General features: G+C 40.3%; 1 protein-coding gene across 2 annotated transcripts in view; it reads left to right on the top strand.

The window, feature by feature from the left end:
- The window catches only part of LOC110795315 (protein ILITYHIA-like), a 31,819-nt gene extending 14,991 nt beyond the window's left edge, over window positions 1-16,828 (top strand). The window contains exons 4-5 of one of the 2 annotated variants that reach the window (XR_008922108.1): window positions 15,116-15,214; window positions 16,596-16,828. The gene's annotated coding sequence lies outside the window, so the exon portion shown is untranslated. The remainder of the gene's footprint in view (window positions 1-15,115; window positions 15,215-16,595) is intronic. The other variant, XR_008922109.1, reaches the window with a different exon arrangement.
- Window positions 16,829-17,838: the final 1,010 nt, after the last annotated feature.

The following is a 17,838-nucleotide window of genomic DNA, read 5'->3' as shown; positions in this document are numbered from 1 at the left end:
GCATTCTTTGGATCCTCAAAACCTTCAGGCTGTGTCATAAACACAGTTTCTGTTAAAACGCCGTTTAAAAAAGCAGTTTTGACATCCATCTGCCATATTTCGTAATCGTAATATGCAGCGATTGCTAACATTATCCGAATAGACTTTAGCATTGCAACTGGTGAAAAGGTTTCATCGTAATCCACACCGTGGACTTGCCTGTAACCTTTTGCAACCAATCTCGCTTTGAAAACTTCAAGTTTCCCATCCTTGTCCTTTTTCAGTTTCAAAACCCATTTGCTTCCAATGGCTTGGTAGCCATCTGGCAAATCGACCAAATCCCATACTTGGTTTTCAGACATGGAGTCTAATTCAGATTGCATGGCTTCTTGCCATTGCTTGGAGCTAGGGCTCGTCATAGCTTGTTTGTAAGTCGCAGGTTCATCACTTTCAAGTAATAGAACGTCATAGCTCTCGTTCGTCAAAATACCTAAGTACCTTTCCGGTTGAGATCTATATCTTTGCGATCTACGCGGGGTAACATTTCTAGATTGACCATGATTCTCACCAGATTCTTCTAAAGATCTCTGAGTTTCATCTTGAATGTCATCTTGAGCATTCTCTAGAGTTTGTTGTTCGACTCGAATTTCTTCGAGGTCTACTTTTCTCCCACTTGTCATTTTGGAAATGTGATCTTTCTCCAAAAAGACACCATCTCGAGCAACAAACACCTTGTTCTCAGATGTATTGTAGAAGTAATACCCCTTTGTTTCCTTTGGATAGCCCACAAGGATACATTTGTCAGATTTTGGATGAAGTTTGTCTGAAATTAATCGTTTGACGTATACTTCACATCCCCAAATCTTCAGAAAAGACACATTTGGAGGTTTTCCAAACCATAATTCATATGGAGTCTTTTCGACAGCTTTAGACGGAGCCCTATTTATAGTGAGTGCAGCTGTATTTAGTGCATGTCCCCAAAATTCTAATGGAAGTTTGGCCTGACCCATCATTGACCTGACCATGTCTAGCAAGGTTCTGTTCCTCCGTTCTGACACACCGTTCCATTGTGGTGTTCCAGGAGGAGTCAATTCTGATAGAATTCCACATTCTTTCAGATGGTCATCAAATTCATAGCTCAGATATTCACCGCCTCTATCAGACCGCAGTACCTTAATCTTCTTGCCTAATTGATTCTCTACTTCACTCTGAAATTCCTTGAATTTGTCAAAGGATTCAGAATTATGCTTCATTAGGTAGACATAACCATATCTACTGAAGTCATCAGTGAAAGTGATAAAGTAGCTGAAACCACATCTAGCATTCGTACTCATTGGTCCACATACATCTGTATGGATTAAACCCAATAGTTCATTTGCTCTTTCTCCAACTTTAGAGAAAGGTTGCTTTGTCATTTTGCCAAGTAAACATGATTCGCATTTACCATAATCCTCTAAGTCAAATGGTTCTAGAATTCCTTCCTTTTGAAGTCTTTCTAAGCGTTTCAAGTTTATATGGCCTAATCGACAATGCCACAGATAGGTGAGATCTGAATCATCCTTTTTGGCCTTTTTGGTATTTATTTTATATACTTGTTTGTCGTGATCGAATAAATAAAGTCCATTGACTAATCTAGCAGATCCATAAAACATCTCTTTAAAATAAAACGAACAACTATTGTCTTTTATTAAAAAGGAAAATCCCTTAGCATCTAAGCAAGAAACTGAAATGATGTTTTTAGTAAGACTTGGAACATGGAAACATTCTTCCAGTTCCAAAACTAGCCCGGAGGGCAACGACAAATAGTAAGTTCCTACAGCTAATGCAGCAATCCGTGCTCCATTTCCCACTCGTAGGTCGACTTCACCCTTGCTTAACTTTCTACTTCTTCTTAGTCCCTGTGGATTGGAACATAAGTGTGAGCCACATCCTGTATCTAATACCCAAGAAGTTGAATTAGCAAGTATACAGTCTATAACGAAAATACCTGAAGATGGAACGACTGTTCCGTTCTTCTGATCTTCCTTTAGTTTCAAGCAATCTCTCTTCCAATGCCCCTTCTTCTTGCAGTAGAAGCATTCGGATTCAGAAGTGGGTTGACTGACCTTCCTCTTTACAGATTTGGCGCCAGTTTGCTTAGTTGGGCTGGCCTTGTTGCCACCTTTCTTAGCATTCCTCTTCTTTCCAGATTTCTTGAACTTGCCCCCATGCACCATAAGCACATCCTGCTTATCACTTTTGAGCGTCTTTTCAGCGGTCTTCAGCATACCGTGAAGCTCAGTGAGCGTTTTGTCCAGACTATTCATATTGTAGTTCAGTTTGAACTGATCATACCCGCTATGAAGAGAATGGAGGATGGTGTCTATAGCTATTTCCTGAGAAAATTGCTGATCCAGCCGACTCATATTCTCAATGAGTCCAATCATTTTGAGAACATGTGGACTTACGGGCTCGCCTTTCTTAAGCTTGGTCTCAAGAATTTGCCTATGAGTCTCGAATCTTTCGACTCGAGCTAGATCTTGGAACATGTTCTTCAACTCACTGATGATTGTGAAAGCATCTGAGTTGATGAACGTTTTCTGCAGATCCGCACTCATGGTGGCGAGCATTAGACATTTCACATCCTTGTTGGCATCAATCCAACGATTGAGGGCTGCCTGAGTGACCCCGTCGCCTGCGGCTTCGGGCATCGCCTCTTCAAGGACATACTCCTTTTCTTCCTGCATAAGAACTATTTGCAAGTTCCTTTGCCAGTCAAGGAAGTTCTTCCCGTTCAATTTCTCCTTTTCGAGAATTGATCGAATGTTGAATGAATTGTTGTTTGCCATATTAAAAACTACAATTGAAAAGAATAAACAAATAAATAACCATTCACAGTTTCTCTTAATAAACTTAAATTCTAGCATACATGCATAATTCAATGTTTATTAAGCATTTTATTCAAGTTATGTGTTCCGGCAGGTGTGAATAAAATGATTCCAAGATCCTAAAATCATTGAAGAACTAAGCACAGTTTGTCGACTTAATCCTAAAACATCTTAGGTAAGCAAAAGCCTTTTGCTAATAGTCTAGAAACTATTCTTGGTTGATAGGTACGTCTAAGAACTTATTAGGTAAACCTATCGATTTTGCCACGACATAAAAGGACTCCTTACTTATATCGTTGAGTTTCACCAAAACTAACATGTACTCACAATTATTTGTGTACCTTGCCCCTTTAGGACCAATAAGTAACACCTCGCTGAGCGAAAACTATTACAAGATTGATGTAAAGGATATCCAAGCAAGTGTATATTTTGGCATGGCACCTTTTAACTCAATTTTTAAGTTTGGAACTTAAGGCTCTTACTATGTTTGTTAGATTTTAAGTGAACTAAAATCCTTAATCATGCAACATAATCAAGCTTTTGATCTCATGCATTTTAAGACATATTTAAAGCAATAAATAACTTAAAGCATGCATAAGACAAATGTGATCTAGTATGGCCCGACATCATCTTGAAGCTTTAACTTCAATGTCCGTCTTGAAAATCTCCGTGGGAGGCACCATTTTCTTCAAATAGGATAAGCTATAATTAAAACTAATTACAACTATTTGATGGTACGCAGACCATATTTGAATTGAAAAACAACTTTGGTACTTTAGACCAATTACATTCAAAATTAATGGTACGCAGACCATATTTTCTATCCTATTTGGGCCATACTAGTCACTTCATAACCTGCAAAACAGTACATATACAATATATACCATTCACCCATTCATTATCATGAATGGCCCACATAGCTGGTTAGTAAAACACATTATGCATCACGTAAACATTTGCAGCAATTAATCAAGGGCACCAATAATCTACCAATTATTCAGTCCTTATTAATTCTAATCAAGTTGTTTTAACCTTAAGGATTTGTAGACCTAATCAAGAGTTTATGACTAAAAAGGGCTCCCACTTAAACCAATAAATTCATATGCTTTACTAATTTTAAACATAAAAATGTATTTCTAGTCTAACCGGAAACATACAAATTTAATTAAAATTTAAAGCTCGTATAAATTTATAATTGAATCCAAAAGTTTAATTTAATTTCAGTCGTATTTAAATTAATTCATGATTTTAATTTTAGTAAAATAATTAGAATAAATAAAATTTATTATAATTACAATATTCAAAATTAAAATCCAAGAAAATAATTTAAATTATTAATTTTCAAATTAATTAAAATTACGTAAACTGAAAATTTCAAATTAAAATTTCAAAACGATCCAATCGCAACGCAACCACCCCACGCAACGCACGCCCATGGGCCACACGCGCACAGCCATCGCTGGCCATGTGCGCGCAGCCCATGCGCTGCGTCGCATCGCTGTTGCTGCTTTCCTTCGCAAGCCATCACGCGAGCTGGTTCTCGCTGCGCGCGCGCCAGCGCTCGATGCACGCGAGCCATCGCTCGCTGCGTTCGCTCGCCAGCGCCCGCTGCGCGCGCTCGCCAGCGCTCGCTTTGTGCGGGCCATTGCTCGCTGCGCGCGCTCGCCAGCGCTTGCTGCGCGCGCTTGCCAGCGCTCGATCCTGCGAGCTATCGCTCGCTGCGCGAGGCATCGATGCTGGGCGTAGCACTCGTGGCACGCGAGCTTGCGCTCGCTGCGCGCGAGGCTCAGCACGTTTGCGCGAGGCAGTGCGCGTTGTGGCGCAGCTCGCTTGCTGCCCACACGCGACTGTTGTGCCTGCTTTCGCCCTCGCCCATTCGTCCATTGCTCACAGCCCACGACACAAGGCAGGGCTGCTGCCTTGTGCTCGTGCACCATGGCCTTGCTCATTGCATTCGTGCCGCATGGGCGACGAGCTCCCTTGCTCGTCGTCACATGCCCGCATTATACAACACCCCTTAAGGGTAACACGTAGCGTCCATTGCTTTGTGCATGCAAGTTATATGAACGAATCGCATAAAATTTAAAAAAATTATATTTAAAATTAATGACAAATTAATAAATAATATTAATTTCATAATTTTAGGGCGAAAAATCGAAAATTTATTTTTTAATTGATTTCCGATTAACATGGATTCAAGTCTAGGTCATAAAAATTTAAAATTTATCATAAATTTACAATTTTTATGGTGGTTTTTAAACATAGGTATCTAATTAAATTATAATTAATTACGAAAATCAAATTAATTCTAAATTATTCTAATTTTCAACAAATTAATCATAATTACAAATTAGATTGATAATTAACAAGGCTAGGCATTCAAACTTGTTAAACATATACAGTAGGTCAATCAAAAATTCAAGATTTATCAACAAGAATCGCAAATATTTAATTTAACATCTTAAATTTACGAAATTTTGCATTCGAAAAACTAAAACCTCCGAAAAGTCATAGTTAGGCTTCGAATTTGAGAATTCTGGGTTCGGCAAAAAAAAACTATTTTTGTCAAAATTTTAGAATGCCTTTTACATGCGAAATTGACACAAAAATCACTCGATTTGGATGAGTAACGAAGAAACTGCCGAAAAACTGCGTACGTATAACTAAATAAACGCAATTTGCAATTAATTAACAATTACGAAAATTAATCACCCCTTTTAATTCTTGCAAATTTGTAATATTTAACCATGTTCATGCAATTTAGATTATGAAAATAATAAGAGGCTCGTGATACCACTGTTAGGTTATGATACATATGACAATTCATAAATCATGCGGAAAAACCATATAGCCAGGAAAACATATTATTTACACATAATCATTTAGCATAGTTTAGATGCATACTCTTTGTTGCGTGCTTTCCCTAGCTGCGCCCGAACCGAACAAGAACAAGTCTTTAGGACTCCAAGTGTCGTCCCTCCGTAGCTAGTCCACAACACGTCCGGATCCGCCTTAAGATTGACCAACTAGAATCGCCCTTAAGGTACTATTATTTTCGGCACTTTTATAGGCAATTGTGTAATTGAATTTTACTCTCAAAAACTCACTTTGAATACTTGAATTCTCTCTGTAAATATGTGACCCTAGGCACCTATTTATAGAGTTATGGAAAAGGATTTGGAATCCTATTAGGATACTAATTTATTTAATTATAATCCTACTAGGACTCTAAATAAATAATCATTATCTAATAGTTTTAGGATTTAATCATATTTCGAATCCCGATTGCTTTAGGATTCCCGCACAAGCATTGCACGAGCACCGTACACCCGCGCAAGCCTTGCAGCCCACGCTAGGCGCACAGCGCTCGGCCCACTGCTGTTGTGCTCTCGCGCGCGCGCCCCAGGCCTTGGCTGGGCCTGGCCTTGCTCTGGGCCTGGTCGAGGCTTGGCACGCGATGGTGCGTGTTGGCTCGCTGGGCGATGGCCTGGCTTCGTGCTGGGCCTTCGTCTAGCGGGCCTCGTCCGATGCTAATTCGTACGATACGCTTCCGATTAAATTCCCGAATCCGGAATTCATTTCCGATACGAACAATATTTAATATTTCCGATTCCGGAATTAATTTCCATTTCGAACAAATATTTAATATTTCCGTTTCCGAAATTATTTTCCGATTCCGATAATATTTCCGATTCTAACAATATTTCCGATTCCGGCAATATTTCCATTTCCGATAATATTTTCCGATACGTACCATGTTTCCGTTTCCGGCAACATCTACGACTTGGATAATATTTATATTTCCGATACGATCCATATTTCCGTTTCCGGCAATATCATCGTTTCCGGAGTATTCATTTCTTGCCTGTGACGATCTCAGCTCCCACTGAAACCAAGATCCGTCGATTCCGAATATCCATAGATGGAGTATTTAATGCCATTAAATACTTGATCCGTTTACGTACTATTTGTGTGACCCTACGGGGTTCAGTCAAGAGTAAGCTGTGGATTAATATCATTAATTCCACTTGAACTGAAGCGGTCTCTAGCTAGGCATTCAGCTCACTTGATCTCACTGAATTATTAACTTGTTAATTAATACTGAACCGCATTTATTAGACTTAACATTGAATGCTTACTTGGACCAAGGGCATTATTTCCTTCATATCCGTGAACTGCTTGGATAAGAAAATCCAAACAAAGCATCACTAGCGACCTATACAGTTGAAGTAAAAGTACTTATTGCCTAAGAAGCAATAAAACAGGGTTGTTTATGTTAAAGAGTTCTTCATTGAACTTGGGCAGCGTTTGTGGGATTCGTTACAGGCCATCCCGAGCGTCGCTTATTTTTGTGGCGATCGTTCGGGTTTGTGGGACACGTATTTTGGTATAACTCTTTGGCCAATTGGTTTATGAATGTTTGGGTGATTTTTAAGGTCGTTGGTTTTCTAGCATTATTTGTCTAGCATTATTCGTACGCACAATCATAACATAGTCACACAGTTCGCTACACATAACTACATTACAAACATGGATTTGAAAATTAAATATGTCACGTAGTTTATGATAGGCTTCTATGGGTAGTTATTTGCGCCTGGCTTGGTACCGCTTCTATCGTAGATCCAACACATGCCCCGGTCGAGGTAGTGTCTTCAACAGACGAATTTCGCTCAAGAGGCCAACCCGCAAGTGCAAGCCAAGGGGGCATACAGGCGAGAGGGACCTAATGAGCGAGCGATTGGGTTCGGGATAGGTGTACTACCTGCACAAGTACCGAGTGGGCAACATGCGCGGCGTATGCACCCCCTATTGGCGGAAAAAGGTATCCTTAGTCCCAACTCCCGAGGGAGCCGAGATTCGTTATGCGGTTCTGCCCGTTCACATTAATATGCCGATTTTCAGGTCGTCCCAACTTGATGGGGAAATAAACGCGGGGTAGGATCGTTTCACCCTTCGGCTATTTTGATTACCTACAAGCACGAGTATTTCCTTCACTATCCCCAGCGGAGTCGCCACTGTGAGGGGGTCGAAAAAGCACGAGGCTAATGCGTGACCTCGTCCCTCGTGGGTGTGACGATTCTTTTTATTCAATCAAGTGTAATTGGATTTCCTGTGAGTTTACACCCAATTGACTAGTAATATAGGAGTCGCCATTCAGTTTTTAACGACAATGAGAAAAACTGACAAAATCCGGTTATCGTGACATAAAGGGAGTGCAATTATGTTTGACCACGACGGCCGTAGGTTCCCTTGTGATCCCTGGTGTGGGGATCTCTCAACATACACCCGCAAGGTAGAGATTGAGGGTTCGGGGGACTGTAACTACCGAGAGGAGTACTTCGCTCGTCGATAACTCCAGAGGCAGGATATCCTTACTAGCTCAGCATAAATAATTGAAGGACATGCGTTAACTATTAAACTAATCTGAGTTGATTTTAGCAACATGCAACATATAATACTAATTCGATCGTGATTATCTGATTTAAATAGCATTAAGGGACCTAGCATGATAATCCAATTTCCCAAAAATATTATATTTGTTAGGCGTGATAGAACAATCAGATTTAGTTAGTTTAACAATTCATAAAAAGGGCGAGGAAAGCAATTAAATCACCGAGAAGGGGCACATTACGACGCACCCTTGAGAGGTGCGTCACGGTTCTCAGAAAACTAACCACTTTGACTTTGCTATTTCTCCTTTTTATTTAACGAATCTCAATTATGGGACAGGATACGTTCTGTTCGATTTATGGATCGATTGCAACAGAACGCGTGAACAGTTTCGAAGCGTGAGGCTTAGGCTAAGGGTTGGAGTCAATACTCAGAATATAATTGTGTGTTGTTGTGTTCCTTTCACGTCGAATTTGGGGCTGTATTTATAGGGAAGAGTTCGTGGAAAGATAGAATTGCAGAGTTCTAATCCACAAAGAATTAGGAAAAAACACGTCCCAGGTATTTTCAGCGCCCAATGATGGGCGTCAAAGATTTCGGCGCCCAGCTATGGGCGTTGAAAATAGGATCCAGGCAATTTCAGCGCCCAGGGCTGGGCGTTGAAATTGCTGTTTGGGCCGTTTCTTTGTCAGATTCGGATTCCTAGAATCCGAAGTGTTTGAGATTTAATCGAGTCTTTCATTGCGTATCAATTTTATGACGGAATGCGTCTGGGCCCGTTACAAACTCTAGGCTCGTTAAGATTTTAATTAATACGTAACTCTTATTTCCGAATCATATTAGGAATAGGATTCTTGCAGTTTTCTATCTAATTTAGGATTTATGTTGGAGTGCAACACCTAATTCTGACAGGTTTCTATCTTTTATGACTTGCCACTTTTAGAAGCTACCCTTTACGGCAGTTACTATTTTTAGCAGGTTTCCATAAATAGCAGGTTCCGGGTGAAATGAAAAGGGGAATTGAGATTCGTTATTTTATAGGAGATGCGTTGTCAAGTGGAGATTTATGTTTTCATCATCGAACCTTTCCCTTTCGGGAATGGGGACAAAAGTAGGTGTCTACAACCATTTTAACCCAAAAGCCAATAAAACCCACTCAAGCCCAATATCACTTACAAGGCCTCAAAGGCCCAACAATGGCACTATATATACCCCTCAAAGGGCAAGGTAAAAGGAGGCCATTCTCTAACCCTAGAGAAGCCACCCTACTCTCTCTCTCCCCTAAACACCTCATTTTATACATCAAATTGTACTGACTTGAGCGTCGGAGGCTCCGCCTCGGGGACCCCCCCTTGGCTCGGAGTTCATCTTGCAGGCACCGTACGAGACCAGAACTCAGGATATCAAGGACGCTCCTACCATCGTTTCAACCCCGAAACAATTTGGCGCCGTCTGTGGGGAGAGAGTACAATAACCCATAAAGATCCACTCTTACATGGCTATCGTGTTCAAGCACAAAAGTGGCCGGAAAATTTAAAGATAGCCGGCCATAACTACTAGTTTACTAACAGATCTTCATCATTCGAAGGTGGATAATGTGTTTGGAAAACTCATTTGACGACACTTCAGTCGCAAACAAACAAATCAATTACGAGCAAAACATCTAATGACCAAGTTCCATTTATCAAGAGCCAAGAGAAAGATCTGTTTAAAAGATAAACAATCTTTGACTACAAGAAAAGCATCTTCCTGGCGGTAAATGATTAAAACAAGTTGTAATTTGTTTTGTAGGTCCCTATTTACATTAATTAATGATAAAGAGGAAAGCTCCAACAAAAAAAAATAAGCTTCGGGATGTCAAACTATTGTTTGTCGGGCTAGCTACACAATTTTGTGCCATTTTTGGGATATCAATGACTGCAGCGAGTTGGCCGCAAGTTCAGATACTACCTCAACTGATGAGTCTGGGCAAAATAGCACGCCTACATAAGTCCAACCAAAGGTTCCCGAACTAAGCGTCGAAGCTCTCAAGCAATGCCGAAGCTCCCGGGCTCAGTGCCGAAGACAAGGTCGAGGCTCATAACCAAAACTTCAGAAGCTCGATTGCTGAGGTCTATACCCAGCAAAGCTTTGCGACTGAGACCACCGAAGGGAGGGCTAACCCAAAAGCTCCCGAAGCTCGGTGCCGAGGTATATATGGCCCAAGGCAAAGTGAAAGCTACCACGAAAATATTCAAAGTTGCTAAAGTAACAGTTCCTTCCCAAAGACCTTCAAAGTAGCTAAAGTAATAGCTACTTCATGAGTTCCGGAGAAAAAGCAAACTGATCTCTCGTGGCCCGAGCCAAAGCTTCCCGAGGTCCGAGTTCAAGCTTCCGATGTCCGAGATAAGGCACCCCGAAGCAGAGTATACTGCAAAAGTGTATGCTGAGAACACCAGCTATTGAGCCGAGCATATAAGCTCAGTGCCAAACACAGCAGTTCCGAAGCCTGGTCCCGAGGTTAACAACTTCCCGAAGCTCACCTCCAACGTCGAAGCCCAAGATGCCAACTCCGAGCCAGGAGCAGAGCACAGTGTCGAGGTTGATCGGCGAGGATGATTGCCAAAGAGCAGCTCCTGAGCACAACCCCCTCGAACCCCCGGGGATGACCTGCCGAGCCGAGCTCCATGCCTCAATCACAAGCTAAGAGCTAAGTTTCACCATCTATTTTTTGATGTTTGAAAAATCATTATACTTTATCTATTTTGATTGCTGCACATTGCCTATGCATCAAGACATAATTAAGAAGATTATGTTATTAACTGAGTAAAAGAGACTTGTCATAAAATAAGACATTGACTGCTCATTGCATAGCTATGCTAATACCAGCCTTCATTTTTATCAGAATGTCAAAATCATAAAGCTCATACATATATTACTCTTTGTTTGAGTAATAATAAAAGGTGCAGGGACTCACTTGGTTTGATCAAGTGCTCCATAATTGGTGATACTTCACGACATCATTACCAGCTCGGCTTGAATTGAATTGATTCATACTGACTGTTTATCAAGGCAAAGCTCCGAAACTCATAGTCAAGCTGAATGCCGAAGTCGGTGCCGAAGAGCAGGGCCGAGCATAGAAGCTCCCGAAGCTCATGGTTGTAGCTCAGTTCCGAGCATTTCCACTCAGTTCGTATATACTCAGCACCGAGGTCATTTGCTGAGGTCAGTGCCGAAATTGAGCAACTGCTCCCGAAGCTCAGCCACGGCTGACGAAGTTCACCACCAAGGTTGTATTCCATTTTAGCAGACTAAGAGCTATGCAAAGCAAAATAAGGTGCTGAGATATAGAGTACTTCATGTCACCAACATCGGAGCCAAAAGAAGTGTTGCCGAAAGCAGAATAACCTCCTTGCATCAGAACTGAATAAGGAGATCATCTACCGAAAGGACCGAGCTCATGCTTCCCGAGGTCCGAGATAAGGCACCCCGAAGCAGAGCATACTACAAGAGAGTATGCCGAGCAAAGTAGCAAAGCAACTACTATTATCTTGCGAAGGAAACTCCATTATTGCAACTCCAGTTGATGCCCACAAGGTGTTTGTTAAAATGCCCAAATGAAGTTCAGCAGTTGAGGCTCATTGATAGGAGTTGTTTGCCACCCTAAGCTCAGTGCCGAAGCTCCCGAGCAAGGCCGAACCTCTCAAAATCAATGACGAAGCTCAGAACCGAATCTCAGTGCCAGAGGTAAGTGTTATGCCTTCCCAAAATCTGAACCAAGGTGCACCGAGGTCGAACACCGAGAGAAAAGTCAGGAAAGGTGCGGAACTAACCAGAGGCTTCCCAAAGCAATTTCATGGCTCCGAGGTATGACCACCGAAGCTCAGTGTCGAAGGTCATTGTTCAGTTCCGAGGACTGCACCCTAATTTTGGTGGATAGTGATGATAAATGGCCGACAAAGCCGAGCATGGTTGAGCCGAGTTCCGAATCTCACCTCCCGTATATAGCGGTGCCGAACTCAAAGCCAACTCAGTGCCAAAGTCAGTGCCGAGGCTCAGGACCGGAGCTCAATATCAAAGCTCAATGACTCCCGAAGTTGGTTCCTGAAGTCCAAATCCAAGCTCCCAAAATTAACCCATCAGAAGGTTAACTAAAGATTAGAAACCGGATTACATGCTAAAGCCCACAAAAATCAAAGAGGCATATAACTTCAGTTGCTTGAATTGATCAAAAGGGAAGGTCCCTCGCTTGAGTAGTGAAGCATTAATTTTGAAGGCATATTCAATGCAATCAAAATGCATTAAATCAGGTGGGCATTAAAATGCATTAATTATGGGAAAAATGATCAAGAAATCTGTCTAGCATGGGTGAGCCGACCAAAATGATTTTGTGTTTCCTAAACACTTAAAGTCGTTTTTGCACAACAAAGGAGTGGGCCGACTTCGTCCCCTGGCCCGAATATCTCCCTAGGCAAATTGCCCATTCTGCAGCCCAAAGCTAAGTCCTCCATCTATTTAAGTTTTGTACTTCATATTTTGTCAGCATATATAATTTACTTGACTTGATTAATTTGGTAAAATGCAAACTATTCTTGGAGACTTAATTTGACAGACATTGTCTAACAATAAGTCATTTTGCAAGAGCATACACCTCAAATTGTTCATCATGTTCAAAACGAATTATAAATTCATGTTTGACAAACATAAGTACACTATATATAGATTATACTTACCTTATCCAATACTACTCATAAGTCAACCAAAACTCAACTCATGAGTAGGGGGCATGATGAGAATACGTATCGGAGAGTAAGAAATTAATATTTCTTTTAGAAACGAAATCAAGTTTCATGAACATATGTCAAACAGTGCAAACTGCATATACTCATATTACTTATTTGTTGATGTATCACACTATCGAATTTGCAAGTCAACTTCATAACAGCAAAATGAACAAAGAATAATGTTAAAATTCCCTTTTTGTGATAGAGCATCTCACCTAACCAAGGTTCATCCGCTCGGATATTCAGCAAACTCTTGCCCAGATCCTCGGATTTGAAGAACTTGGAGCAAGCAAGTTATGGAGCGATCTTCGGGTCACCATAACTTGGAGCAAGTCTTGGAAAATTCTGTTCGCAACAAAAGTCGCTCAAATCAAGTTATAAAACTTCGGCTCAGATCCATGGATCGCCAAAGTCATAACTAAGAGTCAGACTAGCGATTTCTTGCCCAGGTTTCCGAACCACAAGAAATCGGAAGAACAGAAACCAAGCAAGTCCCTTAGCAAATCTACGGATCACAAGAAACTTGGATAAACAAGTAAGTTATGGAGCGATCTCCGGGTCACCATAACTTGGAGCAAGTCTTGGAAAATTCTGTTCGCAACAAAAGTCGCTCAAATCAAGTTATAAAACTTCGGCTCAGATCCATGGATCGCCAAAGTCATAACTAAGAGTCAGACTAGCGATTTCTTGCCCAGGTTTCCGAACCACAAGAAATCGGAAGAACAGAAACCAAGCAAGTCCCTTGGATAAACAAGCAAGTTATGGAGCGATCTCCGGGTCACCATAACTTGGAGTAAGTCTTGGAAATTTTCGTTCGCAACAAAGTCTCTCGAATACAGTTATAAAGAGTTCGGCTCAGATCCACGGATCCCCAAAACTCATAACTAAGAGAGACTTGCGATTTCTTGCCCAGGCTTCCGAACCACAAGAACTCGGAAGAACAGAAGTAGACGTTAAAGAGCTCAAAAGTAGACTCTTAACAGATCCACGGATCTGAAGAGCTCGGAAGCAGACTCTAAACATGTCTACAAACGTTAAAGAGCTCAAAAGTAGACTCTTAACAGATCCACGGATCTGAAGAGCTCAAAAGCAGACTCTAAACATGTCCAACACTTTAAAGAGGTCAAAAGCAGCCTCTTAACAGATCCACGGATCTGAAGAGCTCAAAAGAAGACTCTAAACAAATCTACAGACCTTAAAGGTCCCAAAGCTACCGAGTCTCTTAGCAAAATCTACGGATTTGAAAACTCAAAGCAAGACGAGTCTCTTAGAAAAATCTACGGATTTGAAGAAACTTGGACAAAAACAAATCCGAAGGAAAAATCCGAAGGTAAAATCCGAAGGTAAAATCCGAAGGAAAAATCCGAAGGTAAAATCCGAAGGTAAAATCCGAAGGTAAAATCCGAAGGAAAAATCCGAGCCGAGATTACAACTCGAACCGATGTTACAATCCGAGCCGAGGTTAAAAACCGAGCCGAGATTACAACTCGAACCGATGTTACAATCCGAGCCGAGGTTAAAATTCTGAGCTGAAATTAACTTCCACTGCCAAGTGATCAAAATCAAAACCCAACCCATTTTTCAAATAGAATTGGGTCTGGGGGGGCATTTGTTGGGGTGTTAAAATGGGCCCACCATTTTAACCCAAAAGCCAATAAAACCCACTCAAGCCCAATGTCACTTACAAGGCCTCAAAGGCCCAACAATGGCACTATATATATCCCTCAAAGGGCAAGGTAAAAGGAGGCCATTCTCTAACCCTAGAGAAGCCACCCTACTCTATCTCTCCCCTAAACACCTCATTTTATACATCAAATTGTACTGACTTGAGCGTCGCAGGCTCCGCCTCGGGGACCCCCCCTTGGCCCGGAGTTCATCTTGCAGGCACCGTACGAGACCGGAACTCAGGATATCAAGGACGCTCCTACCACCGTTTCAACCCCGAAACACTTAGTATTAGGTTGTCAATACTCATTTTCATCTATTTTGGTCAAGTTATTCATATTTAAGGCTCATTTGATCGCTATAAGACATATTTTGACTATAAAAGCTGTTTCATATTTAAGGCCAAAACAAATACATTTCCTTATCTAATTTATGTTCTCTTTAATCTAGTGCGCCCAACAAGAGCATGGGGTCGAGTGTGGCTATTACGTGATGAAATTCATGCATGACATATTCAAAAGTTGCAAGGAAATTGAAGATTTGGAAAAGGTACATAAAATAGTATATTTATTAGGCTAGAAATTAGTTTAAAAAAACTATTCGCCTATAATTGGCATGAACCGTCAAAATGCCATATTGGGCCAAATATGGCCTATATCGTTCCAATTGAGCCTTATGTGTGCATAAAGAACTTGAAATGAATCTTAGTAGCCTCTAACTAAGCATATGAAACATAAAAAAAAGTTTAGGAAGTGTCCTTAGGTTCATTTGTTGATAATTAGGAACGAAAATGCCATTTTGGACCAAATATGACCTATAACGTCCCAAATTAGCCTTATGTGTGCATAAAGAACTTGAAATGAATCTTAGTAACCTCTAACTAAGCTTATGGGACATAAAAAAGATTTAGAAAGTGTCCTTAGGTTCATTTGTTGATATTTGGGATCGAAAATGCCATTTTTGGCCAAATATGACCTATATCAAGCCAAATGAGCCTTAGATGTGCATAAAGAACTTGAAATGAATCTTATTAACCTCTAACTAATCATATGAATTATGAAAAACGTTTAGAATATGGAAATAGGTTTGTTGGTAGTTGAGATCGAAAATGCCATTTTTCGCCATAAATGACCTATATCGACCCAAATGACACATAGGCCTGCATAACGAACTTGAAATGAGTCTTATAAACATATAACTAATTATAAATCATGAAAAAGGTTTAGAATTTGAATATAAGTTCGTTTGTTAGTAGTTGGGATCGAAAATGCCATTTTTGGCCATAAAATGACCTATAATCGACCCAAATGAACCATAGGCGTGCAAAACGAACTTGAAATGAGTCTTATAATCATATAAATAATTATCTAAATCATGAAAAAGGTTTAGAATGTGGATATAAGTTCGTTTGTTCGTAGTTGGGATCGAAAATGCCATTTTTGGCCATAAATGACCTATATCGACCCAAATGACCAATAGGCGTGCATAACGAACTTGAAATGAGTCTTATAATCATCTGACTAATCATATGAATCATGAAAAGGGCTAGATTGTGGAAAGAGGTTCGTTTGTTGGTAGTTGGGTTCAAAAATGTCATTTTTGGCCATAAATGTTATATATCGACCCAAATGACCCATAGGCATGAATAACGAATTTGAAATGAGTCTTATAAACATATAACTAATCTTATGAATCATGAAAAAGATTTAGAAAGTGTCCTTAGGTTCATTTGTTTATATTTGGGATCGAAAATGACATTTTTGGCCAAATACGATCTATATCGAGCCAAATGAGCCTTAGATGTGCATAAAGAACTTGAAATGAATGTTAGTACACTCAAAAAGTTGTTTTCGCGACCAATATAATTTTTGTTTTCGCATATGAAACTTAATTTAATTTATTGGTTTGCATGTACGTTGTTCTTTTAAAGGTTTTCAAAACTCCAAGGGAGAGGCCCTTTACCAAAGAGGAGTTGGATGAAGTTCGAGACAATTGGGCTATTTACTTCAACGATTGTGAACTACCCTCAGTGTAATAAATAGAGCAGGCTTGTAGTTATTCGTGACTCTTACATTATTTTGTTATTTATCGATTTAATTAATTACATTTGAATTAATTCGGTAATATTATTGGAAATTTGAAATTTATATCATTTTTGAGGAATGTCAAGCTGATCTTTGACGAAACAGTATTCTATAAATTATAATGCAGAATTTTATATTGCAAAATCTGAAATTATATTGCAGAATATTAGGAATTATATTGCAGATTTTTTTTTTTAAAAAAAAAAAAAAAAAACTCAAAATTGCCCTTGTTTGCAACAAGAGCAACCTATGTGAAGCTTAGAAGTTGCCCTTGTTAAGGGCAACTTTTAATAATTTTACAAAAGTGACCCCCCATTGGTGGCACTTATGAAGGGAAACTTATAAGCCCATTTTAAGGGCAACTTATGATGTTTTTTCCTCTAGTGCCCGTCGAGTGCACGAGGCAGAAGCGCCCCTCGATTCAACGCATAGCAAGGCAATGCACGAGCAGGCCACACGCATACGCAGCCAACCCTGCCACGCATGCGCGCAACCCACTTGCTCGACGCGTTCTGGTCTGCTCGCTGGGCGAGGCAGCGCGCGCTGTGGCGCAGCATCCATCGCTGCCCACGCGCGCCTGCTCGCTCGCTGTGCCTTGCATCATCGTCCATCGCCCATGCGCGCAGTACACACACCCAGGCATCACTTCCTTGCGCGCGTGCCATGCTCGTTGCTCGCTGCATTCGTACCGCACGGGCGACGAGCTCCCTTGCTCGTCGTCACATCCCCGCACTATACAACACCCCTTAAGGGTAACACGTAGCGTCCATTGCTTTGTGCGTGCAACATTCATTAGCGATTTATATAAAAATTAAAACTTTTTAATTCAAATTTATAGACAAATTAATAAATCATATTAATTTCATAAATTTAGGGCGAAAAATAAAAAATTTATGTTATTATTCAATTAATTTCCGATTATCATGGATTCAAATCTCGGTCATAAAAATTCAAAATTTATCAAAAATTAACAATTTTTATGGTGGTTTTTAATCATGGATACCTAATTAAATTGTCAATTAATTATGAAAATCAAATTAAATTCTAAATTATTCGAATTTGAACAAATTAATTACAATTACAAATTAG

Source organism: Spinacia oleracea, chromosome 5, assembly GCF_020520425.1.
Source record: "Spinacia oleracea cultivar Varoflay chromosome 5, BTI_SOV_V1, whole genome shotgun sequence".
Lineage (NCBI taxonomy): Eukaryota > Viridiplantae > Streptophyta > Magnoliopsida > Caryophyllales > Amaranthaceae > Spinacia > Spinacia oleracea.
The sequence above is the reverse complement of the archived record's forward strand: the minus strand, read 5'-3'. Positions and strand labels throughout refer to the sequence as shown.